Source organism: Malaclemys terrapin, chromosome 13 (assembly GCF_027887155.1).
Source record: "Malaclemys terrapin pileata isolate rMalTer1 chromosome 13, rMalTer1.hap1, whole genome shotgun sequence".
Classification (NCBI taxonomy): domain Eukaryota; kingdom Metazoa; phylum Chordata; order Testudines; family Emydidae; genus Malaclemys; species Malaclemys terrapin.
In genome coordinates, this window is record NC_071517.1 from 27,345,271 (window position 1) to 27,371,815 (window position 26,545).

At 46.4% G+C, this 26,545-nt stretch overlaps 1 long non-coding RNA gene and 1 pseudogene across 3 annotated transcripts; one reads left to right on the forward strand and one right to left on the reverse strand.

The window, feature by feature from the left end:
- Positions 1-1,882: 1,882 nt before the first annotated feature.
- Positions 1,883-15,637, reverse strand: LOC128848276 (zinc finger protein RFP-like; annotated as a pseudogene).
- A 234-nt stretch (positions 15,638-15,871) lies between these two features.
- LOC128848369 (uncharacterized) lies at positions 15,872-26,155 on the forward strand. 3 transcript variants are annotated; one of them, XR_008447008.1, is made up of 4 exons: positions 15,872-16,079; positions 19,864-19,991; positions 21,783-21,879; positions 24,199-26,155. It is a non-coding gene; the product is annotated as an uncharacterized LOC128848369 (long non-coding RNA). The 3 variants fall into 3 exon arrangements; XR_008447009.1 differs by having other exon boundaries at positions 19,916-19,991; XR_008447007.1 differs by lacking the exon at positions 15,872-16,079 and having other exon boundaries at positions 16,102-19,991.
- The last annotated feature ends 390 nt before the right edge of the window (positions 26,156-26,545 follow it).

Sequence of the window (26,545 nt, forward strand, 5' to 3'; positions counted from 1 at the left end):
TCCCCAGGAGACTGTCCCAGTGCAGAGACCCCAGCCTGGCCAGGAAACCTCATCCTGGGACCCCAGAACCAGATTTCTTCCATTCTCATTGCAATGACACTGCTGGGCAAAGGAACTTCTGGCCAAACCAGCACCAGGAGCTGGCACAGTGTGGCATCTGGGCCATGCCCTTTATCTGGCCATGCCCCCTGCTACCAGATGCAGGCAGAGCCCGGAGTAATAGGAGCCCTGAGAGAAGAACTCACGTTTACAAAAGCAAGAAGAGCCAGAAGGGAGAGTGTGTGAGACAAGGGCAAGATTTCAAACTGCTCTGTGAGAAGAATCAGATCCCAGCTGTGAGATGTGTGACAGAACCAAGGAGCACAGAGCTCACACTACAGTTCCCATAGAGGAGGCTGCCCAGAGTATTGTGGTAGGAAAGCATTGTCCAGTGTAACATTTCCTAGCTGTTGCTGATTTCTTTGTAAGATGCCTGCACCTCTGAACTTGTTGCTCCTCTGTTGGAATTCATCTTTCTAAGCTGACTACCCATAGTCATTAAATAAATAAAGTATTTGTTGGCCTTTCTCTGTATGCACTGTACAGCCCAGAATGAGAGCAGGGCACCACTGGGTGACACAGGAATTCTGATCTATTGCAGGAACACCACTACGCTGTGCCCCTGAGAGTTAAATTGTAACCCAGGAGCCTCAAACCTTTTGGGTGGGGTTCTGGGAAAGGGTGTGTTTAAGCACAAGGGAGGCTGAGGTGTCACCAATGCACCCAGAGAGTCTAGGCAGTCAGACACTGGGTCCCCATTCTCAAGATGAGGTATTAGACAATAGGTCTTCACCCCAAGAGTGTGGTAGGGAATTAGGGTACAGGCTGGACTAGGTTCAGGTTCTATAACTGTGAAATACCCCAGGGAGCCAGAGCAGCAGAGACTTAGATTCCCCTCACAGCTGTCCTATGGGGTGGCTCACTATCATCTGTGCCACCTGCACACCAAGCAGAAAGGCAAGCTGAGAGTGCTAATATGCACAGCATGCAAATCACCTGAGCAGAGGAATGAACTCCTTGTCCTTGAGCTCAGAGAACGCTACTTATTCCCTCAAACCATCAAGTCAGTGCACGATGCCATGGGTGTTCTTGACAAAGGAGTTTCTGAAGAAACATTTGCTCACAGAGGTACTAAAACTTCGGCAGCTCACTACATTGTGAGATATTCCTAAACTGGTCTTTCATGCCATTGAAAAGCTGATCTTGGGGGCAGTCCAATGGGACCCATTTTTGGATGATCAGAAGCCTAGATTTGTTTCAGAGAATCATAGGGTTAGGAGGGACCACAAGTGTCATCCACTCTAACCGCCTGCCAAGATGCAGGATTTCATGTGTCTAAACCATCTAAGACAGATGGCTATCCAGCCTCCTTTTGAAAACCTCCAGTGAAGAAGCTTCCACAACCTCCTTAGGTGTCTGTTCCATTGTCCTACTGTTCTTACAGTTTGCAAGTTTTTCCTGAGATTTAATCTAAATCTGCTATACCTAATTCTAAAACAAAATGTTATAAAAATCTGAAAATGATAAAAGCAGAGTATTTGGGGATATATCTTGGGAACCCCTTGACCAAATAACCCCAAAATAGCCTCACAAGCTCTATTTCAGACTCTTTTAAAGAGTACCATTTTTAGAAGGAAGATACATATCCACATGGGTTTCAATATACTTCAAAGTTCATAAGTAGGTCATTTTATGGAGGATGGTAGCTCTACAGCCCCTTAATTAAACCACTCAACTTCCACCATAAAGTGTATCCCCCCTTAGTCCTAATTTGTGTTTTGGTCAGTGGTGAATCAAATCCTCTGCACCTCCTTGCTCCCTCAAAAGAGTAGAAAACACCAAGCAGAAAAAAACTTTATATTTATTTAAAATGTTCAGTTTACAAAAAAAATGAGGGCTTCAATCACTTAGGGAGTGATTATGTAAGGTCAGAACAGAGAAAAAGTGCAAAATTTGCAGAAATCACTTTTTCAACGCATTAAAATGGCTACAGTGAATTAAATAGATGGATTACGTAATGAATGACACCATCACGTTCAGTAGCATTCCCAGCCTGTCTGTCACCCTGGCTCATGTCTCTCCTTGTCACTTCCTTTCACTTTCATTCTCCTATCTGGCAGTCTCTGACCCCTACAGTCAGCTACACTCCTCAAGGATCACACAGGCCAGTGACAAACAGGCTGCACAATTCTTGGAGCAATGTGGTTGGTTTCTCCATTTCAGTAGCACCCAGGGCCGGCTCCAGGCACCAGCTTCTCAAGCAGGTGCTTGGAGCGGCCGGTCGGGAGAGGGGCGGCAGGTCCAGGTATTCGGCGGCAATTCGGCGGACGGTCCCTCACTCCGGCTCGGAGTGAAGGACCTCCCGCCGAATTGCCGCCGCAGATTGCGATTGCGGCCGCGGCTTTTTTTTTTTTTTTTTTGGTTTTGGCTGCTTGGGGCGGCCAAAACCCTGGAGCCGGCCCTGGTAGCACCTTGGTCTTTATAGTTTAACAATTCAGAGGCCCCATCAAGCCTTATGGGTCATACAAACTGATTGTATCGTAGAAGGTTTTCAGGAAGACAAGAGTTCTCCAGGATCATAGAGAAGAGGGTGTCTGAGGCTAGAGAGGTTGATTTCAGGGTCCTTAGAGGGGATGTTTTCCCTAAGTGTCAGGGACACAGTCTGAGCTGTGATTGTTCACTCTGAACCCAAAGCCAGGGGTGGATTCTCTCCCCACTGAAGGAAGCCGGTGGGAAAGTGAAGATTGGGGCATCATTATCAGCATCCAGAAATGTCACCAGCCCCTGTTCATAGTCCAAACAAACCCGGATCCTCCTGGGGACCCAGCTCAGGGGCAGAGGGGTTTTAGGGGAGGTGAGAGCCTGGAACTCACCCCACCACTGCTCCACAGCCCAGATCCCCCACTCAGGGTTAAAGCAGATCAATCCCTTCCTCCTCACAGACTCTCTGGCAACCCCCACAGCCCAGATTATTTCACCTCCCACCTCCACCTCCCAGTAGTATCTCCCAGATGTGAATCCCTCACAGCCCAGCACGCACTCCAGGGTATCAAATCTCTTGGGATTGTTGGGCAGTCTGTGCTATTTGTCTCCCCATCTGACACTTTTCTGACCCTCAGAGAGGAGGAGTTCAGGATGAGCCGTGTCTGGATCCAGCGTCACATTCACTGGGGAGAGAGGAAAGCAGAGTATTAGAGCCAGAGATCATCCCTGAGGTGAGTGGCCTGTCTACTCATTCCTATAAATTTAATATATATAATGTGTATGGATATCTATGAAAATCCCAGGGTCAGAGTTAAGGGTGTTTGGATGATAGTCAGTGAAAATGTTTCTGTTCATTGGTGTGGGCATGAACTCAGAGTTAAGGTTGCTGTTGGATTGTTTGTCTGACTTCAACTTGGGAGCATCTTAGTAATGTTTTTATTTTTAGGGCTGGTTGTGTCATGGTCAGCATTGGTTTGGTTAGTAACTTTAACTACAAGTTCAAGAAAAAATTTTCATGGGAATTTTCTCATAACTGAAAAATAATTTCCACCTTGAAATCTCACCCTGTCTGTGCGATCCTAAAGTATTCTCTTTTTTTCCCTCCAGTTCAACTGGCAGAATGTCTACGGGGGAAAAGATAAAATCAATGAGATTTTATGTTGTCATATTTATAACAACATCCCCACTCTTAACTCACATGACTGTGTTTTAATTGTGGCAGAGAAACAGACAGAGAGGGACAGAGACACATATAGTTCTTTAATACAAACAAGTCTGAAACCTTCCATTTTCTCTTTCATTCAGCCATCTCACAGCAATGGAATCAATATCCATTAAGTCTCTGAACCATCCTAGGAGGTACAATCTCTAAGAGATGTTTACTGTTCTCTCATCATCCCTCTCCAACCCTTGGTTGGTTTGTCTCATTCTCCTATTGCATTTTGTCATGACCTAGACCCAGATCCTGCAAAAACTTTAGCGTGACCATTATGCTCAGCATCTGTATAGAGCTCAGAACAATGTGGCCCTTGTTGTCCATTGACTGAAATACAAACAACAACAAAAATATTGCATAGATTTGGAAATTAAGGCTGGATGAGGTTTGGCTCAATGGGCCAGACTCATGCCTGCTCTGGCAAAGGGATAGAAGGGGACAGTTTTTGATCTCCCTAATCAATGGTTACAGAGGCCAGTATAGGCCTGGCACATGATAGAGAAGTCCTGAGGTCCTGGCACAGTTACACCCTTGTGCCACTAGCCTCTTGTGATATTTCCCAGGTGTACCCAGGGCTGTGAGCACTTCACTGCCACGTGACTTACCAGGAGAAGCCATATCTGTACCTGCCTTGGGCCAGCTCCCAAATCCATTGGCCATAGGCAACACAGGCACTGCCCTCTGGGCTCCACAGGCCCTGCTGTCTCACGTCACATTAGTGATTGGCTCATTCCTACCCTCAAACCCTGCAAGCATCTCCCTGGAGCGTCCATGCCCTGGTTTACTGGACACTCATAGTGTTCACAGATTCGCTGCTTCTAAAGAAACAGTGCACACTAGTTTAGCAGTTACACTTCAGGTCACTGTGCTGCTTGACACATGGAACTTAGCTATTTTTATATTGAAAACAAACACCATATACTTTTATTTAACAAACAATCAAGATTCAAGTCATAGCGAGTAGTATTGGAAACAAATGGTTACATTTAAAATAGGGCTGTCAAATGACTAAAAAGCATTAATCTGTTGATCTGGGGTAAGTGACTGATCTCTTGGGACTAGAAGCAACCTGAATATATTGTGATTTTTAGTGTAAAGCCTTGTCTACACTACATAGTTTTATCGGCAAAAGTCAGGTTTCATTGACAAAACAGTGGAGGTGTACACACTGCAATGTTGCTTCTGCCAACAAAACTCTCCTGCTTTGCCAACAAAATAAAACCACCTCGACGAGAGGCATAGAGCTTTTTGCAACAAAGTTATATCAACAAAGTGTTATTGTAGACACCGTGCTTGGTTATGTTGCTAGAAATGGCCTCCAGGAGGTTACCCAAAATGCCCATCCTGACTGATCTGGTCAGCAGCCCAGTACCCAGGTACACATCTTTTAAAGGCCAGGGAATTTTTGAAATTCCACTTCCTGTTTCCTCGGCATAGAGAGCTCACATCTCATCTTCCCAGCTGACCATGGTGGCTCCATGCAGCAAACATTCTCCCAGTTGGAGTACACCGGAGTTGTTGGATCTGCTGATGCTGTGGGGAGAGGAGGCTGTGCAGTCCCAGCTGCACTCCAGCTGTAGGAACTTCATTACCTATGGGCAGATTTCTCATGGCTTACTGGAAAAGGGTTACGAACAGGACAGTCATCAGTGCTGAGTGAAGATAAAGGAGCTGAGGCAGGTGTACCAGAGGGCAAGGGAGGCAAACCGTTGCTCTGGTGCTATGCCGAAGATCTGCTGCTTCTATAAGGAGCTGGCTGCCATCCTTGGCAGTGACCCCATCTCCACCTCCAAGAGCCTCGTGGATACTTTAGTGAGGCTGCAGGCAGTGGACAGTAGACTCAACCCCAAGGACAAATTTGTGAACGAGGAGTTTGAATTGGAAGACAATGTGGAGCACACGGCAGGGTCGTCCAGTGGCACAGCGAGTCAGGACCTCTTTTCCACTCTGGAGGGGTCTAGCCAGTCCCAGCAGTCTGGCTCTGGCATGCATGATACAGGAGAGGAGAGCTTTGGTAAATGATCTTTTTGAGTTGATACTGCTCGGTTATATGAGGTAAAGCTGTCCTTTTCTCTGTGAATTCTAGAAGTGGGTGAAAGGATAGAAATGTACCAGACTAGCTGTTTTTGCGTGTGCTCCACTTTCCCTTGTGCAGCTAAGCAATGCAGCAGAACTGTGTTCATACACATCGAGATTTCATGGGAATCCTCCACAGAGATCTCTAGGAATTTTCCTGGAGGTACTCGCCAATCCTCTGCCGAAGGTTCCTTGGCAGAGCTGCTTTGTTCCTTCCCCCATTGTAGGAAACTTTCCCATGCCAATTGGCAATCACTTGTGCAGGGACCAAAGCAGCACACAGGCGAGCAGCGTAGGGACCCGGTCTGAAGCCCCTCCTCTGGTCAAACTTACTATGATTAGGGTGCTCACTGAGATGTGTGCTTGCCTGGGGATAGTGAGAAAGTGATTTGTATGTAAAAAGAGGTATTTTACTATAATGATTCAATGCTATGTGTGAACTAACAATCATGCTTCTGTTTATTGTTTGTTGTGCTTCTGCAGATCCAGCCTTCACGGGAACCCCCTACACACCAGCGGAGTGCCTCCCCCAGACAAGGACGCAACCAAGGTGGAGTAAGGAGGACATGTTCCAAGAGACGCTTCAATTCTCAGAGGCTGAAAAAAGAGAACACAGGGACTGGAGAGAGACCCAGAAGGAAAAATGTAAAATAGAGAGGCAGGACAGAAAGGAGAACGAGGAGCACATTATAAAGGGCCAGGAGCGGATGATAAACGTGATGGAGGAGAAAACAGAGATGCTGAAGTCCCTAATCATGCTCCAGGCAGAACCCATGAGTGCTCATCCCGCCCCCCTCTCCCCTTGAAGCTGATACAGAACTGCTTTCCATGCCATCCCAAACTTCCCAACCCATCTTGGTACCCCACTTGTTCCACCCCCTCGGACAGCTTCCAAAATGATAGCTGGACGTACACACAGCTATGAGAGCCTACACTGCCATGCGCTATTATCTCCCTTCCCACAAAGCCTTTTGTGTGTGTTGTTAATAGGTATTTAATAAAAACAAACTCTCTGAAAGATAACCAATCTTTATTTGTTTCCTAGACATGGTGTTTGCTGCTGGTAGTAATATGCAGTGGCAATCTGATCATTTGCTGAGTAAAAATCCGAATCAGGAATCATTGCTATTTTCATGCAAGGTGGCAAGTTAGCAAAGCATGGCAGAGTGCTATATAGACAGACATATTACTGGTGCTCATTGTCAGAATGTTGTCTCAAAGCCTCCTGGATTCGAATAGCCCCCTGTTGTGCCCCTCTAAGAACCCTGGTATCTGGTTGCTCAAAATCAGTCACCAGGCAATCTGCCTCTGTGCTCCATCACTGGGGAAACTTTTCATCCTTAGCCTTGCAAATATTATGAAGCACGCAGCAGGCTGCTATGATCATGTGAATATTTTCCTCATTTAGGTCTAACCTGCCATAAAGGCAGGGCTAGTGCACTTTTAATTTACCAAATGCACATTCTACAGTCATTCTGCACCTGCTCAGCCTATTATTGAAGTGCTCCTTGCTGCTGTCCAGGTTTCCCATGTAAGACTTCATGAGCCATAGGAATTAGAGGAACGCTGGGTCTCCCAGGATCACTATGGGCATTTCAACATCCCCCACTGATTGCAAATTTCTGTACAGGCCAGTGTTCCTGAAGATGCATGTGTCACGCACCTTCCCGGACCACCCCGCATTGATGTCAGTGAAATACCCATGGTGATCCACAAGCGTCTGCAACACCATAAAGAAGTGCAATACCCCTTTCTATTGATGTACTCTGTCACAAGATGGTCCAGCGCCAAAATTGGAATATGTGTGCCATCTATCACCCCACCGCAGTTAGGGAATCCCATTGCCGCAAAGCCATTCACTATTTCACTTGCATTGCCAAGAGTCACAGTCCTTTGAACCAGGATGTAATTAATGGCCCTGCACACTTGCGTTAATGCAGCCCCGGTGGTGGACTTCCCGACTCCAAACTGATTCACGACTGACCAGTAGCAGTCTGGAGTTGCCAGCTTCCACACAGCGATTGCCATGCGCTTCTCCACCAAGATGGCAACTCTCATTTTGGTGTCCTTGCACTGCAGTACTGGGGTGAGCTCCACACACAGTTCCAGGAAGGTGGCTTTCTACATCTGAAAGTTCTGCAGCCACTGCTCATCATCCCAGACCTGCATAATGATGCGACCCCACCACTCTGTGTTTGTTTCCCAAGCCCAAATGTGATGGTCCACTGTGCGCAGCTATTCTGTGAATGCAAAAGTAATCTGGTGTTGTTTCCTTCCATGGCACACAGCAGGTCAAGCAATTCTGATTCCTATTCAGACTGGGAGTTCGTGATATACTGCATGACCATCCGTGATATGTCCATAAAAGTGACCACAACAATACACAGCAGGGCAGGATCCATCTTTTCTGACAGACATGGCGGGCACACAGTAAACAGCGGCCATTAAAAAGTGCAGCAACACACAGCTGGAATCCCATGGAATGATGGGAAGGAAAAAACTACGTCATAGGACGTTGATCCTGCCCCCATGATGCACTGTGATCCACTCCACCTTCCCACAACTTCTGGCTGCAGAAAGTGGTGAGTAGCACAGTGGGATAGCTATCCACAGTGCACTCCTTCCACTGTCAATGCTACAGCATCAAGTGTGGACATGCTCCGCTGACAGAAGGAGCATTGTGTGAACGTGCAGAAGCAATGTAATTATACCAGTTTTTGACTGTTGGCATAAATTGGTTGACAAAACTGTGTAGTGTAGACAAACCCTAAATGACCATTTATCCCTAAATCCAGCATACTCTCTACTTCATTATTCAAGTAATTAATGAAAATATTGACTAGTACCACACCCAGTTCTGATCTCTGTGGTACCCCACTAGATGCACCCTTACAGTTCGGCAGTGAATCACTGATAACTACTATTTGATTATGGATTTCAAACCAGGTTTGCACCCATTTTATAGTAATTTCATCTAGATCCCATTTCCCTAGTTTGCTTATGAGAACATAATGTAGGACTGTGTCAAAAAGCTGACTAAAAGCATGATACAACACATCTAAAGCTTTCCCCCAGCCCTGGACCAGTAACACTGTTGTAGCCCATACAGCCAGCTTTAGCAATGTGACATATGGGATCTGTGACACCACACACCAGTCAAGGCACTCATTATTTAACTAGTATTGTTCCATAGCAGAGTCCTTATACATCTCATTCACAGTCTCCTTGCCTGTGCTTGACCCAGATAAGGATTTGTACAGCCAATTGGCTGTTGTCCATCCCTTAAGTCATTTCATAAGAACATAAGAGAACATAAGAGCAGCCATACTGGGTCAGACCAAAGGTCCATCTAGCCCAGTATCCTGTCTTCTGACAATGGCCAGTGCCAGGTGCCCCAGAGAGAATGAACAGAACAGGCAATCAAGTGATCCATCCCCTGTTGCCCATTCCCAGCTTATGGCAAATAGAGGTTTGGGACACCATCTCTGCCCATCCTGGCAACATCTCAAAGACAACATCTATAAGGAACACATCAACATTCCTCCTTTGGTGGGCGATCACACAGAAAGCCAAACCTGGAAAATCCCACAGATGGCCTGTTGCTCAGAAAAGGGCCATCACTGCATTTGTAGATGGGATATGTTTGAGGCGGATACTGTCCTGTGTGGCCTGCAGGGAGAGGATCAGCTATAGAACCTATCACATCTTTGTGCCAGGTCATACTGACCAAATGGAAGACATGGATGGAGAGGGTGACCTATGATGAAAATGGCCAGTATTGTGTAGTAACCAGCCATCAAAAGTATTTATGTGATCAATTGGAGTGTCAGGTCACAGAGCCAAATTTCTGTTTTACCCCAAAACAACATACATTAATAAGACACATAGTGATTTCTCCTGTCCCTGCATTTGAAAGCACCACTATTATCATATCTGACCCAACCTATCAAGACCTAATTGTCCAAAGCACACCAACATTTCTTGTTTATATTCCTCCACTGAATTTACACTTGAAACATTTAGTGGATCAGAAAGACACACACCTCATACAAATTACCAATAATGTCCATGAGGCTGACCAATCTTTTACATCACCTGTATTAATCAAGTGGGAAGTCCTAGCAGCACCATTAATTGAGTTAAAAGGATGGGTTATCACTCAAGGCATTGCAATAGGATTATATTCATTGTATTCGGATGCATGCAGTGTAAAATCAGGAGATTAAGTACAAAGGGTCAAGTAACCCAACAACAACCTAGGGGGATGAAAGAGGATAAAACTAGCCAAAGTGTAAGCATGGGACCTACAACAGGGACATATCTGGTATCGGAGCATCCATATGCTGCATTTATAACTACACAGCCAGAATCAATCCCTCAGGTCCCTTACCCTCAGTAACAGGAGACTGAGACTGGCACCAGAACCTCTCCCTCAGGTAATCAACCATCTACATCATAATATATGTGATAGGGTTCATTTGCAATCACCCCATCAAAGGGGGGGACTTATAGCAGATAGCCAGCTTCAGCATTTTATTTTTACTTTGCAGTAATGCAAGGAACCTACAGGCCTGTATCCTGTAAGATATTGGCTTAAGCAGTTAGCATATGGCATAAGTAAGTTAGCCTGAGGCTTTGAGGCCTATAACCTTAGCACTAGATTCCCAAAGATGAGACTATGTGAGTAAATGAGCATTTGTGTGAGGAATCATACAAGATTTCATCTTATCTCTGTATTTTGCTGTCTTTGTATGTGGTATAGATGTCTTTGTCTTTACTAATTGTGCTTATAGAAGTAGTTAAAGCTTTGCTTTGCCCTCACTGTGAGCATCTCCATTGTGCACACCGGGGTTTCCAACCAGACTTAATAACTTTAAATTCTGTTGTGCCTGATTCTGGGACTAGAACCCTACTGCAATCCCCCAGCTCTTTAAATTAGAATTAATAGGAAATATAAGCAGTTACTACTAAAGAATTGAGCTATACTGTCAAAGAAGGAAATTAGGTTGGTTTGGCATAGTTTATTCTTGACAAATCCATGCTGACTATTCCTTATAACCCTATTATTCTCTAGATGTTTACAAATTAATTCCTAGTATAGGTCTACCTTACAATATGTATTAAATAGCTACATAATCTAATTATGAACCATTGGACTGAGACCATCTCTCCCCACATGCTCAGAGACTCATCCTGATTTCCTCTCCTTGATCTCATCTCAGTACCTTTGACCTTCCTCAACGTCTCCATTAGAGCAATAGTTTTCTGGGCGAAATCACTCAGACTTTTTTCCAGTTCAAGAGAAATCTCTGCCGGCTGCTGGAACTTCCCCTTCTCACACCTGGAGAAAAACAATCTCTTGTTATATTTAATTTAGTAACTCATAATTTTGGCTTGTAAAAGCTGCTGCTCTAATGGGCCTGGCATTAAAATTCCTCTACTTCTGCTAGCCACAGAGCAGGTGCAGGATAGGCCATGGCAGTGCAACCTTCTCCCCAAAAGTCCTATGAATGTTGTCCAACTCTGGCCTGGAGACACCAACTTTAAGGTTAAAAGGGGAGTTGAATCTCCATGGCCAATTTGCTCCTTGGCATCCAGCCTGGTAGTCGTAGTATTGTAGACATCTGTCAAGTGGAAACTAGATGGACTCACCAACTCCCCCCACCCTATCTCACGGCACACAACAGGTCTCCACAGGGGCCTTCAGGTAGGAAAGACCCTTGATCACTGCTGACCTGGGTGGGATTGTTGCCAGTGCCCTAGAGATGAAAGGCCCAGATTCCACCCCATAATCCAGAGACAGCCAGTCCCCCAGGGAGCTGACATCTCTAGGAAATATTTTAGGTTAATACTCTTTTACATAGGGTGGACAATGCCAGATTCTTCTATACAACGGTGAAAACCTCAGGATTAAATTCATCAGAGAGATTTGTATCCAAAATGTGACCTGCCCCACACATTTTGCTGTGGAGCCCTGCGAAGATGAGGTTTTAACATGATCTCCAAGCACTTTCCCAGCATTGTGAAGTGTGAAGGGAAGTGAGAAGGAGCTGCAGTACATGCTCAAGGTGCTTCTGACATCCTAGAGGGGAGAGAATGAGAAAAAGAATCTTAGACCTATGTGGCAGATGCTGGGGATCCCAGGAATAGGATTTTGTACACATGGGAAAAGGAGACCCTGCCCTGGCCTCAGAGCCATTCCATTAGCTGAGCTAATGGGGCTTTTCCATCTCTTACATCTGAATCTGTAACTCTTCAAAGAGCAATAAATACTGACATTTCTGCACTGCACGCACCGAGTAATACTGAGGTCTCTGATTGCTGGACTCTAGTACCCATGATTCAAGAGCTGTCCTGTCCCAGTATTGGGATCTGGGATATACGTAACTCAGTCTCACCTGCAGGAATTCACTCCCTGGCTTCTGACACTTCCCCTCCATCTCACTAATCAGCTCACTGAGACGGGAAATTTCCTCAGAGCATTTGGTGGTACTTTCATTCTGTATCTTTACAACCTTCTTGTCCAGCTTTTCTAGCTGGGCCAGCAGGAGTCGCTCTTGTTCCTCCAGGAACTGCCGCAGTTGCTGAAATTCAGACACAATCTTATGCCTCTTGGTTTGTGTTTGTTTCTGTAAAAAAAAAAAAAAAAAGGCAGGGCAGGTACATGGAGAGTCTGGGGTCCTGCGTGTGCAGGAGAGAGACTTTATTTGCAATCTCTAAGATTTCTGACATTTGACTATATCCTGTGGTTACTAGGCAGAGGATTTTCTAACACCTTCCCATTTGGCCCCAATCTCTCTTAAAGGGTCATTTCTCTGTCTGACAAGTCAGGATATTGAGCAACCAGTGTTCTCGGAGTATCCAGATTCAGGGCAGCACGAGGCAGGACTCAGCACTGTAGCTGGGCAACATTTTTCACACTAAAAATTTTTGAGGTCAAATGTAGATTTGGTGACACAAACATTCATGAATTATGCCAATTTCACCAAATGTTTTGATTTAAAAAACCTGAAAAAAATCAGAACATTTCATTTCCACATTTTCAGAAGAAAGTGAAATCTCCTTGGTTTTAATACAATTAAACAATTTTTTAAAATGCATATAATCAAAAAAAGCATTTGGATTTTGTTGAAATGAAACATTTAATTGCCCCAAAATGACAACAAATCAGCCTTTGATTTACTGAAAATTTAGGAAAAAAATGTATTTGGTATCCCCCAAAGTAATACTTTTCCTTAAATGTCCAGTGAATGAAAAGATTTGTTGTTCAAACAACTGTATTGAGAACTACATTGACAGAGATGATGGGGAGAAAAAAAAAGAGCCAAACAATTACCGTAAATAATTCAACAAAGAACTGCAGGCTTAGACAGACAGCATTGAATTGGGCACATTCAGTTCACCTTTGGAAGCTTTCCATCCAAGGCACAAAGGCTAGTAATTAATTTATTCATTGAAATAAAGCTTTGATTCTGAAGAGGAAGATGATGGCCTTCTCTAGGGAGAGTTTTCAGGTCCTCTGTCGAAATGTGTGCGCACACACCCACCCACACACGGTATCCTATGATCATGGAACAACATACAAAAGCTCACATTCACCAGGACCATGGAGACCTCTCAGATCATGTCCCTGCAGATTAATAACAATGGGAACCTACCAGATATTCCTGGATTCTATTCTTTACAATCACATTCAGTCTCAGGAGCTTTTCTCTCTCTTTCCTCAGAGTCTTCAAATGGGTCTGAATTTTCTTCTGAAGAAACAAATGTTTTGGTTGGTTTGATTTTACAGGTGAGAGTGGGGTGATCTTTTCCCGCCAAACAAATATAAATGAATAAACAAACAATACAACACTCTGCTGATGACTGGAGAACCTAGTAGGTTTGTGTTATCAGAGATACCAAGAAATGAAACCTCCTTAATAGATCCTGGGAGTAGCTTATATTTGTACTTTGGGGAATTATTTGGCCCAGTTTCTCCATTGAATTAAACCAGCATGAAACTGGGGTCACATCCTTGGATTTTTCTTTCACCACGTGAAATAACCTATTTTTTGAGTTTTCACTAACAAAGTGATATGAATCCCAGAAGCTACCAGGGCCTGAAATATGGGCTGGATTCCCAAATCCCATTCAGCTTCAGTCCTGAACCCCTGGGGATGGTGCTGACTGGACAAAACTGGTCTAAGGGCAAGTGCAAACCCCCTTAGAGGTGCTGATTTGTGTTAGGAATGGTTGAGTTTTGCCTTAGTGCTGTCCTGAACCCTTTTGATGGGAATGCCCTCTGGGTAGCTACCCCTTAGTTCCTACCATAGAGCCCAGAAACAGTGGATTGTAGGATATTTGAAAACGCTGCATTGTGTGACTAATGGAACCACTTTAGCTGGTCCTTGCCCACATACACAATAGAACAGGTCAGACCGACACAGGTCAGCACTGCCAAGGAGTTAGTTTTGCTGCAATCCAGTCTAATCCCAATGGTATTTGGCATGGACCTGCGCTATCTAAAGCCCTCAAAGTGCTTGGGGTCCACACAGTGTTTAGCTCAGTGACCTTGTCTAGTGCAGGCTGGCATCGGAGTTTAACCCCTCATGGAGAAACACAGGAATTCCAAATCCCAGTGAGAAACCCCATCTCCCTGCTAGGCCTGGGACCCTTACAAAGGAGCCTTTCCCACCTAATGGCCACACTTCATCACTACATAGTGCTGCTGGGGAGGCAGCATGGACTAGTGGTTAGTGCCCTGGTCTGAGGCTTGGGAGATGTAGATTTTACTCCCAGCTCTGTCACTGAGCTGCCAGGTGAGTTTGGGTAAGTCATGTCCCCTGTCTCAGCCTCTGTTTCCCCTCCCACCCATTGTCTGTTTTGTCTAGTTAGATTGTAAACCGCTCAGAACAGCGATTGTCCCTTGTTGTGTTTTGTGCTGGGCCCAGCACAATGGAGGTCAGATCTCATTTGAGGTCTGTAGAGACTACTGGGATGAAAATAATAATAAAAATAAATATTGTGATATAAATCAGTAATAACAACAGCTTGTAACATCCCCTTCTCCAGTCTGAAGGCAGCACTCGCACATAGATTGGCCTGCAGCTCTTGTGACTTAAACCTCACTGAAGTTTAACAGCTTCAGATGAGTTGAAAGGTCCCTTATCTCACCAGTTATCTTTAATGCCTTCATTTTTGCCTTTTTCCACATTCCCCTAAACATTTCCTTTTATATCGTTTTTCATACAGTGAATGACACAGTTACATCAGTAGCTGTAGAAGGGAGCAATCAAATAAAACCAGCAAGTTATGATGACATTAACCTGTAATGAAAATTCAGAATGATTTACATGAGGCAATGATTCCTACCTTGTACTCCTGGGCAGCCTCCTCTATGAGAACCACAGTGTGAGCTCTGTGAGCCTGTGATCTGTCACATAACATACAAATGGGGGTTTGATCTTCTTCACAGAACAGTTTGAGAGGCTCCTGGTGTTCCCCACACACACCATCCCCTCCCGCTCCTTTTGCTTTGTGTAAATTCAGCTGTTTGACTATTTCTAGGACATTTGCCAGCTGCCTGTTCAGCTTGAGGTTTCTCTGTTGCACAGTTTCTCTGCACTGAGGGCAGGAGAAGTCTGTATCTGATCCCTGCCAGCACTTGGTGACACAGGCTCGGCAGAAATTGTCCCCACACTCCAGAGTGACAGGTTCTGTGAGATACTCCAGACAGATGGGACAAGTCACTTCTTCCTGGAGACTTTCCATGGGGTTCTCTGCAGCCATGGCTCCCTCCCAGCAGTGAAACTAGATTAGTTTCACTTTCCTGAGTTCAGAGACTCACCCCGCCTGCAGCAGCAACTGGGCGTTTCTCTTCCTGTCACTGACTTTTGCTGTTTGCTGAGCTGGATGGAGCCAGTTGTTGACATTACAGCCCAGGAGGCCTTTGTGGAAAATATGCCAATAAGGCTCTGACTGTCCCCTTACTAAAACTCAGTGGGGGTGTTTTGATTGGCTAACTCCCAGTGCCAAAAGAAAGGGGAAGGGTCGATGGGTAATCAGAACCCTGAATTGACAGTCCCGAGGAACAATGGGGAGAGGTCAATGCTCCAGGCCAGCCTGATTGACAGGGCGGGCAGGCTAATCAGGGAGTCAAGGAGGGGTCCGGTCCTCCCTGAATTGCCTAGGTCAGACAGAGCTAAGAAGAAAGCAGGGGTCTGAGCTGAGGAGCAGAGCTGTGCCAGATCCAGAGGGGCCAGAAAAGCAGCTCAGGAAACAGGTCAGTATGGGGAGCAGAGTCACAGAAGCAGCCCACAGAGCAGACCTGTGCTGGGAGGAGAGCTCCAGCAACCAGAGCCGGAGGGGCCAGAGAAGCAGCCCAGGGAGCTGGAGGTAGAGCAGCAGCAGCAGCAGTAGCAGTGCTGAGGCAGAGTGGAGCTGGAGCTGAGACAGAGTAGAGCTGGAGCTGGGGCTGGAGCAGTCTGGAGAAAGGTGCAGTGAGGAGCTGGCGAGAGTGAGGGGGACCCTTGCCAGTGGGCCCAGCACAGGGAGATGCCCCAGCCAACACGCCTTCCAGGCCAGACTTGGAGGGGGATCGTAACCCTGATGGGGCAGATGATACTGGGAAGAAGGGTCCTGCCACCTAGAGCCTGAGAGCGTGTGGCCACCACTAGAGCAAGTGTCTGACTCGCAGCATCCCTGCAGCACAGCCAGGGCCTGAGAAGGGGCCTGGGACTTGTGAGGAACAGACTGAACTTTGCTGACATTCCAGAGATGCTGGTTGTGACGTCCCCGTGCCACAGAGCGGGGTGATGTGTTTTCCTTTATCCTTTCCCATTTTTTCCTTATTTTTTTTAATCGATTGTTGTTTAATAAATTGTATTTGCTTTGAACTATATGTAATGATCAATGGGTCAGGGAAGCATCCAGTGCAGAGAGAGTACCCCGGAGTGGGGACACCCTAGCCCCTGCCCTAAGTGACCACAACAAGTTTGGGGGTTGAGCCCCCCAGGAATCCTGGGCCCAGCCTTGTTGGGGTTACGAGGACTCTGCCACAGGGGAAAGTGGAGGGAGAGCTCTCGAGGTCAGGCAGGCTTCTGGGTAAAGGAAATGGGAGCGAGGACTCCGATCCTTTTGCTAGCCCACTTCACCGGGGTAGTATATAAGCCAGGAAAGTTCCCCACAATAGCGGGACCATTCCCCCGCTTACATTTGCAAGCCCCTGAGCTGATGGGTCACTGGGGCTTCACCCAGGTGTCAGTGCCCAGCTGGGATGCTGAACTTGCAGGACCAGGGTTTGTTTGTCTAAGGAGTGATATTAAAGTCACACAAGCTAAAAATTGGGTTAAACTGGAAGGCCTGATTCTCATTTACACTAAGGCTTCTCTGGCAGTGTGCCTGGGCCTTAATGCTAGCAGTGTAATCAACTCTCATGCTTTCATCATGTGGTTCATGATATTTCATATGTTTCCTAAAGCCCCAGCTCCTGAAATCAAGTGATAAGGGGAGACTCCTGCCTTGCATTTTCTAAACAAAAATTTCTAGACCTTGTGGCTGCAGAGAAAAAATTAAAAATATGGCTGAAGTTCAGCCTAAAAGTCTGAGAAATGAGAAGGAAAATAAAAAGAACCCAACACTTATTATGAACTAGTATTTTGGTTTTTAAATTTAATTATTTTAAGGTAATTTCATCATTTTCAGGGGTCTGTCTCAGTGACTCCTGATTTTTAAATGATTGACAGTGGGGTGCCAATGAGAATTGAGGCCTTATATTTCTATCAGCTACCCATGGTAAGCCCCCTAAAGAAGTGCCATCATTTGTCTAAAACAGCACAGGCAATAGAAAGGGAAATAGAGAGGCCAAGCCATGGGAATGCACTTGGAGCTAGGCTGTGGACCCAAGCAACAAATGAGCACAGCCCCCCTGAACTTGGGCTGAACTCAAAAGATAAAGGAGAATGTTCACTTTTATATTTAGGTCCTTAGAGCCTTAGCTGGAGAAGACAGGCTTGAATACACAAACTGACCAATGCCAATGCAGGATTGCCAGCACCAAGGGCTCAGAACTCTTGAGACTGGCTGTAGGCATCAAGAGAATTATTTTCCTAAAACCATCACACATTGAACTTTTTGTTTGTTTGAATGCGAGGGATGAGTTTCACTCTGATCATGTGAGTTTGTCTGTTCATTTGTTTGTTGTGTGCTTGCTGCTTACCGTGTACCTGCATGATTGAAGTTTATAAAAATATAAGAACGGCCAGATAGGGTCAGACCAAAGGTCCATCTGGCCCAGTATCCTGTCTTCTGACAGTGGCCAATGCCAAGTGCTTCAGAGGGAATGAACAGAAGAGGTAATTATCAAGTGATCCACCCCCGGTCGCCCATTCCCAGCGTCTGGCAAACAGAGGCTAGGGACACCATCCCTGCCCATAGTATAGTGTTGTCTGTTTGGGGGGCTGTGTGCTGAGCCTAGTGACCTGCTAGGCCAGGCTGGGGCTTCTTAATGAGGCTCTAGCCTGCCATCCTTTGATCCCTAATTCCTTTAGCATTCCTTAACAAAAGGGAAAGGCTAACTCAGGGAGAACAGGGGTTTAAAAAGCCAGCTCTTAAGTGACCAGAGGAGCTAGTGAACAGGAGTTTAGTGAGGGAATGTGAGAGCCATTTTCTAAACTCATTCTCTACACTTAGGCCAATAAACAACCCCCATAAAACAAAACAAAAAACCAAAAAGCTACAGGAGTAAAAAGAATTCAGGCAGCCATCCAGCAGCAGAGAGGGGGCTGTCCAGTTGATTGAACTGAATGCAGCATGTGTGATTACCAACGTTGTGGTGTATATGCACATTGGGTGCAAGCAGCTCATGGCCCTCAGAGACCGAGTACCGGCACTTTAGGCCAGAGTTTGGTTGCCAATTTTAGTTGGACATATTCCTGGAGGTTCCATCACATGACATCATCTTTAATTAAAGATTTATCTTTAATTCCTGGAGACTCCAGGACAACTTTGGAGGGTTGGCAGCCCTAGGCCAGAGTGGTTGAACTGGAGGAGCTAAGGGAGACAGAGAGGTGCAGAGAAAAGACTTCCTGGGACAAAGTGGAGCAGTCCCACCCCTAGTCTGACAGCCTCTGTGCTGTTGTGGAGGAGGAAACTCGTGGGGAAGTAGGACATCAAGCTGGAGCTGAGGGAAACCGATGATGTCAGGGTATCCTCTCGCACTGAAGATACTCCTCCAGGAAATGGAATCCCAGTTATTAGGAAGAGACGGGAAATAGTAATGGGGGATTCTATCATTAGAAACATAGATAGCTGGGTGTGTGATGACTGGGAGAGCCACAATGTGAACTGCCTGCCAGGTGAGAAGGTTGCTGATCTCTCAAGACCTCTAGACAGATGTATATGAGATGTTGGGGAGGAGCCTGTGGTTGTCGTACATGTCGATGCCACTGGCATAGGGAAAGGTAGGAGAAACATCCTGGAAGCCAAATCTAGGCTGCTAAGAAAATCCAGAACCTCTATGGTAGTGTTGTAAGGTCTGAGGGGAGACCTTCTTTTGCAGTTAAAACAACAGCTATGAGCTAAGTTGCAGAGAGTCACATCCTCACATTCCATCTATTGCACCAAAACAATGTAATATCTGACTGTTAAGAAGGCACTCCTGTCCTAATAGTACTCACCATCACCAGATAAAGAAAGAGATCTTAAGATGTTTAAAGAAAACTTTGTTTGATAGCATTCTGTCTGGCAAGAAACCACTTATCAATATTGTGACTGTGAAATCTGTTCTTCTTTTTGTTTTGCCTTTATGGCCCCTACTTCTCTATTGTTTATCTGTCTGGGCTCTGTCTGATTCTTTAATTGTTTCTGTCTGCTGTGTAATTGGTTTCACAACACTTGAATTAACTCTTGTATGTAAAAGGTGGTAGGCTAGGGTTTGTGAAAAATACTGTTTTGTAGTACTTTATTTTAAAATGATTGGTTATGGTACAGCTAAGTAGGACCTAGATTTTACTATATAAACTGCAGTCCAAAAAGAAGTTCTTTGGCAATCTAACTCCATTACACAGTCCAAGACCAAAGCCACCAGAACTTGATAAACTGAATGACCATTCCATGCAGAAGCCAAAGACGGAGCTCCAAGGCGATTCAATCCTGACTGGACATCAGGAGAAGCTCATCTGCCTTAGTGGGAATGGTGAGAATTGTATGCTCAGCGTTTGTTTTCCTGTTAATCAATTGTTAATAAATAGAGTTTAAGTATATTACTGTGTAAGCTTCTTTCACTGGTAAGAGGCCCTGCAGACCCATAGAGCTCTGAGTCCACAGAGGGGTAAAGTTCGATCACATACTTCCTGAGTACCTAAAAGAGAGGGTAGGGGAGTGGAGCCCTAACTTGTGCAGTTAACTGCATTCTCTGAAATGCTTCCAATTCCATGTGCAGGGCCAGTTACACAGGCAGAACGGCAGGGTCTCAGAGCATGGATGAGATAACATTGTAGGGAGCAGAGTTTACAGTTTATCAGGAACTGGGGAACATTTTGGGAATGGAGGAGTCTATACAGGAAGGAAATAGAACCAGATTGCTAGCATGTAAAATTAAAAGGTTCATAGAGAAGTGTAATAGGATCCCCGGGGTGCAGCCTGGGACCGTGGGACCGCTGTGCCCCCTTAACTCTCTGCAGGTTGGGCTCTCTCTCACAATGCCTTGTTAGTGACGAGCAGCAAACCCCTCCGGGGGCTGTTATCACTCAGCACAATCGCATGTGGAGACCCAACACCCAGCTAGATTGCATGAATGCTCCCAGAGCCACTCATGAATCACACAGAGAAAGGCACTGGCTTTCCCCTCGCTCCCAGCACAGTACCTCAGGAATATACCATTTTGCACTGCTCAAGATGATCAATACAGATTTATTAATTGGTTCACCACTTCTTCAATGGAAAGTGGACATACACCAGCCTTTGCAAATCTGCTCAGGTTTTGCAACACACTTCATACAGCCTCACTGGTAAAGATAAACAGTAAAACAAATTTATTGACTATAAAAGATTGACTTTTTGCCTATCACTTAAAATCTGAGTTAGTTACCAAAATAAAATAAAATATAAGCACGCAGTCTAAACTCTCAACCCTATTAGACTGGACAATATCTAGATTAAGCATTTTTTCTCACCCCACAGGATATTGCAGTCCATAGTATACATATTTCACCCTTGAAATCTGGGCAGATCCCCTCAATTGGAGTCTTTAGAGTGTCCTTGCTGCTTGGAGTGTAGCTGGGTGAAGGCTGAGGGGGGGATATGATTGCTCTCTTTAAATATATCAGAGGGATAAATACCAGGGAGGGAGAGGAATTATTTCAGCTCAGTACTAATGTGGACACGAGAACGAATGGATATAAACTGGCCATGGGGAAGTTTAGGCTTGAAATTAGACGAAGGTTTCTAACCATCAGAGGGGTGAAATTTTGGAACAGCCTTCCGAGGGAAACAGTGGGGGCGAAAGACCTCTCTGGATTTAAGATTAAGCTAGATAAATTTATGGAGGGAATGGTTTGATGGGATAACGTGATTTTAGTCAATTAGTCAATAACGTGCCATCGCTGGTAAATAGTATCAATGGTCAATGAGGGTCTGGCTGAAGAATCGTGCCTGCATGCTCGGGGTTCTACTGATCGCCATATTTGGGGTCGGGAAGGAATTTTCCTCCAGGGTAGATTGGCAGAGGCCCTGGAGGTTTTTCGCCTTTCTCTGCAGCATGGGGCAGGGGTCGCTAGCTGGAGGATTCTCTGCAACTTGAAGTCTTTAAATCACGATCTGGGGACTTCAACAGCTGAGTTAAGGGAAAGTGGGTGGGTCAGCTTTTGTGGCCTGCATCATGCAGGAGGTCAGACTAGATGATCATAATGGTCCCTTCTGACCTTAAAGTCTATGAGTCTATGAGAAATGCCCAGCATGTGGCCACTGTTCTGTTTTATACCCTTAGACCCATGTGGTTGGGGAGCACAAGTCCACGTATGTTTGGGGACCTTGCTGAGTCTCCAGGCCAGGCTGAGAAATTCCCCTGGTGTGGCCTCATGCAGGTGAGTGACTGAACTGTAACTCCCTTGCTGGACAATGACTGTTGATGGGTTGTTTCACACCCCGCCCAGGCATTGGTACTTTGCTTGCTGTTGCCTCTGGGGAGCTAATATCTGGCTGAATCCCCAACTTACAGTATGTTTTACTGACAACCATACAACATAATTGTCATAACTTCATGTGTGTTAATGATGTACATATATGGATAGAGAAATGACTTTTGCATATCATAAGCTTTCCCCTGATACCTTACAAGGCATGCTTTATATGTAAAATCATGATTATATAAAAGTGAGGAATATGGGGATTCCAGGACACTCCCCCAAGGCATAGCCATCGCAGTAATTACTGTGGTTTTTCATGTCCACACTACCCTCCTTCTGCCAGTTGTGTGCATCCTCACAAGCAGTGCTTCAACTGACTTAAGAGGGAAGCCTGGCTGCCCGGCACTGAGAGTCCGGGCTCCCGGTTCTCTGCGCTGGGAGCGCCACACAGCTTCAAGAAGAGAGACTGGGCGAGCCCCCCTCCCCCCCCAATCAGACTATCCCTTAGCCCCGTGGGTAGGGCATTCACCTGGCAGGTGGTCAATCTCTGTTTTGCTAAGGCGGGGGAAATGGGAACAGGGAATGGAAACAGGGAGACAGGCAAGGCTTTGTGGTGTCAGAGCTGGGAAGGGGGACACTGAGGAAGGAAACTGGAATCCTGCTTGCTGGAAGTTCACCCCAATAAACATCGAATTGTTTGCGCCTTTGGACTTCGGGTATTGTTGCTCTCTGTTCATGCGAGAAGGACCAGGGAAGTGAGAGGGTGAAGGAGCCCAAGTACCCAGGTATCTAACATGACAAAACCTGATCACAATGTGGCAGGACCTTCCCCATCCACCCAAAACCTTGGAAGAAGGGAAATAAGAATTTAAGGAAAAAGTCTTCTACATTTACATTGTTTACAGCACTGTTGAGGATACCTTCCAACACTCCAGAGGGCTTTCACTAATATCTGACACAGATCTCAAAACACACTGCACACCCCAACTTCACCACACCCGCCCTCTAGTGCAAAACCTTAACAGTGATCTCATGGGCTTTTACATCAATTGTATCAACAGGTTGCACACCTGGCCATCCCCCATTCCATGCACTTGGGGATGTATCCAGCCATACTCCTGCTGAAGTCACTGTCATCACAGGATTGGAGCCCATACTAGTATCATCGTCTCAGACTTCATTCATTCACATTCAAGGGCTCACTCACACCAGCTCCTCTTTCCATGGTGTCCCTTGAAGGAGAATGGACCCAATTGCCTGGACTGGTATTGGGGATGTGGTGTTAACAGTGGCAGCCACTCCCCTCCTCCCCTGGTTCTGTTCTGTACATGGTCCAATGTTCTAATCCCACATCACTGCATGACTGATAGATATGTCAATGCATCATAACCAGGGGCTCAAGGCAACCAGAGACTCTTTAGATGTCCAGCTTCTTCTGCTCCCATCACCGTAAGTGTCCATTTCACCTTTTCTTTTTTTCTTCTTAACCAGGAGACAGGTCCATTGTTTTCCCACTTCCCCTGTGTCTGCCAATCCCATTCTCAGGGCCACGGCTCACACAGCATTGTCACAATTCACCAAGAACAGCCAGGGACTTGCCATCTCTAGGCCTTTATTTAAGCACACAGTAAAATCTCTGTGAGCACCGCACACTGGGCCCTCTGCATCTAACCAGACACAAGATGGTGGCTGCCCTCCAGCAAGGAGCAGAGGCCTTGATGTTTTACAGCAGGGGCACACATTAAACAGAAGCACAGCGCTAACACCAGCAGATCTCAGTGGTTCCCCACAGTATACACCCAGCCCAGTAGACATAGTGACTCACGGACCAGCTTTACTCCCAGAAATGACTGCAGGGCCCACCTCCCCTCTCCTCAACATTCCTGGGGCAACCACAGCAATCGCTCACCTGGGGAAGGAATCCTAAGGAGGTGCCTAAGGCTATTTCGCAGAACACAGCAGCTGAAAACAAGGGGGAGGAGCCTGTATCATGTGGCCAGACAGCTCTCTGCAGGTCACAGTTTGAGCAATGCATTACAGCCATGACTAGGTTCCCTTCACATGACATGCATGTTCCCTTTTGTGGGACTGCAGAGTCATACAAGTTTTGGGGATCCTAGAAATCCCCCTTCAGACAGACTGTGAACCCCTATTTTCCAGTCCTTGCAGAGCTGTCATGGTCCCTCAGAGGGAGAGAGACAAGCAGAAGAGACCCACGATGGGGCAAAGACAGCAGCTTCTCTGACCTGTTCACTTTGTGCTTAAATGTCTCTGCAGGAACATGGGAGCCATGCAGGGTCAAAGACACTGGTATGTTAGAGGCTGGAGAAGCTAATTTCATGAGACCTGAAGCCATGTGCCACCCACTGCCTCAGGAATAGAGAGTGAGCTGGGAACCTACACCCCAGACCCAGAAGAAAGGGCAGATTCTCTCCCCCGTGAATGAGGTTGGTGGGAAAGTGAAGACTGGGGCCTCGCTATCAGCACTGAAAAATGCCACCTGCCCCTGTTCACAGTCCAGAGACACCTGGATCCTCCCGGGGACCTGGCTCAGAGACAGGGGGGGTTGGAGGGGAGGGGAGAGCCTGGAACTGAAACCCCCACCTCTGCACAGCCCAGACCCCCCCCCCATCAGGTGCCGCACTGAGCTCCTCCTTTCTCTTCACAGACTCTCTGTCCACCTCTACCTCCCAGCAATGTCTCCCTGAGGTGAATCCCTCACAGCGCAGCACACAAGGAGACGAATCAAATCTCTGGGGATGTTCAGGGTGGTTCAGCCGTATGACGTCCTAGGTCAAAATTTTCCAAACCACAGACAGGGGGAGCCAGGGATGAGCCGTGTCTGGATCCAGAGTCACACTCGCTGGGGAGAGAAGCAGAGCGCTTCAGGCAGAGCTCAGCCCCCACAGGAGAGCCTGGCCCCAAGGGAAGGTTCTCGGGGAAAGCCCCTCACCCAGGAGAAGGGGGAAAAGTGTGACATTTCTGAGCAACATCTCTGCTCCATTTTCCTCATTAAATACAAAAAAGGAACCTGGGGTGGGATTTTCAGGAACACCTAAGGGCACAAGGCCCATTGGGACTTGACTTGTGCTACCGACTCTCTTAGATGCTCCTGACAATCCCACCCAGAAATGTCCATGAGCAGTGCCGGGGCAGAGTAAAGGGTGTTTGGGGGTCAGTCGGTGAGATGGTTTCTTTGTATTCTGGGTGTGTGAACTGGTTGCTCAGGCTGATGTTGGGATCTTTGGTGCACAATGAAGCCAGGCCCCCACTCAGCTCGATGGGACATTTCTGCGCCTGTCACACGATGGCTTTGGAGAACATCCGCTCAGTTCCGGACCCGATGGGCCTGGTCGAGGCACAAACGGGTAGAACCCTGCTGACTTTGGGGACAATCAGAAAACTGGAAAAGCCCAATTTCCACTAAAGTCGGGTCCACAGAGGCCTAGGATGATGTGGGCAGAGGAATCTCTCTGGCTCCCCCTGCTGATGTCTATATGTATGACAAGTAGCTGCTAGGAGGGTTCGCACACTGCATTGCTTATGTAGGCTGAGCTGTATGACCAGCTGGGCCCTTCTCCCCTAATACAACCCATCACCACAGCCAGGCCCCTACCCTCACTATGCACAGCCCCCCAGCCAGTCCCCCTATCACCCCGAGCCAGTCCCCTCACTCCCACCCTGTCCCGAATGCCCTCCAACCATGCCCCTCGTCCCCATTCTGATCAGCCATCACAGCCATGCCCTTAAGCCCTGTCATAACTATAAAGGGAAGGGTAACAGCTCTCCTGTGTACAGTACTATAAAATCCCTCCTGGCCAGAGACTCCAAAATCCTTTTCAAGCCCCCCCTCCAATCAACATCCCCATAGGTGGGTCTCACCTCACACTGTTCAGGCCCCCTAACTGGAGCCTTCATTCCCTCCCCACTCTGGCTAGCCACCACAAACTGGGCCCCTAACTGTGCACCCCAGCCAGCCCTCCTAGCCACTTTGGCTAGCCCCAATAACCAAGTCTCCATTTGCACTGGAAAGCTGGATAACACACAGAGCTCGGCCTACATGAGCAAACGTGTGACAAACTAGTGTGCAATCGTACCTTGTAGTTTCCTTAGAATCTAATCATTTTTATATTGTTTTAGTGTGCTGTGTAATTCTTTCTTTCTTTCTAGTAACTTTAACTACAAATTAACAAAGATATTTTGGAGGGGAAGTGTCTTTCCTTCTAATTTAATAATAAATAACAATGATAACAGCAACTCCACCTGGAAACATATCCTTCTCATCTGATCCCATGGATTTCCCCTTTCCTGTCTTCAGCTCCAATGGCAGAGCATCTAATGGAAGGAACATGGGAAAGAGACAAGACTTCATGCTGTCGTGTTTATGGGGTGTCCCTGCTCTTTGTTAACATAACTGCATTTTGGTTATGAGAGAGAAACTGATGGAGCCAGAAATAGAGACAGACAAAGCAGTGAAGAAAGAGCCACATCCATTTTTCCAGTGTGGCTAGGTTAAAACTGATCAGAAATTTTGCCTTTTTCCTCTGATGGCAGTGTAAGCCAGTGGTCAGCGTGTGTTGTCTCTGTCTGTGCCCAATCCACAGAGACTGCAAGTCTGTAACAG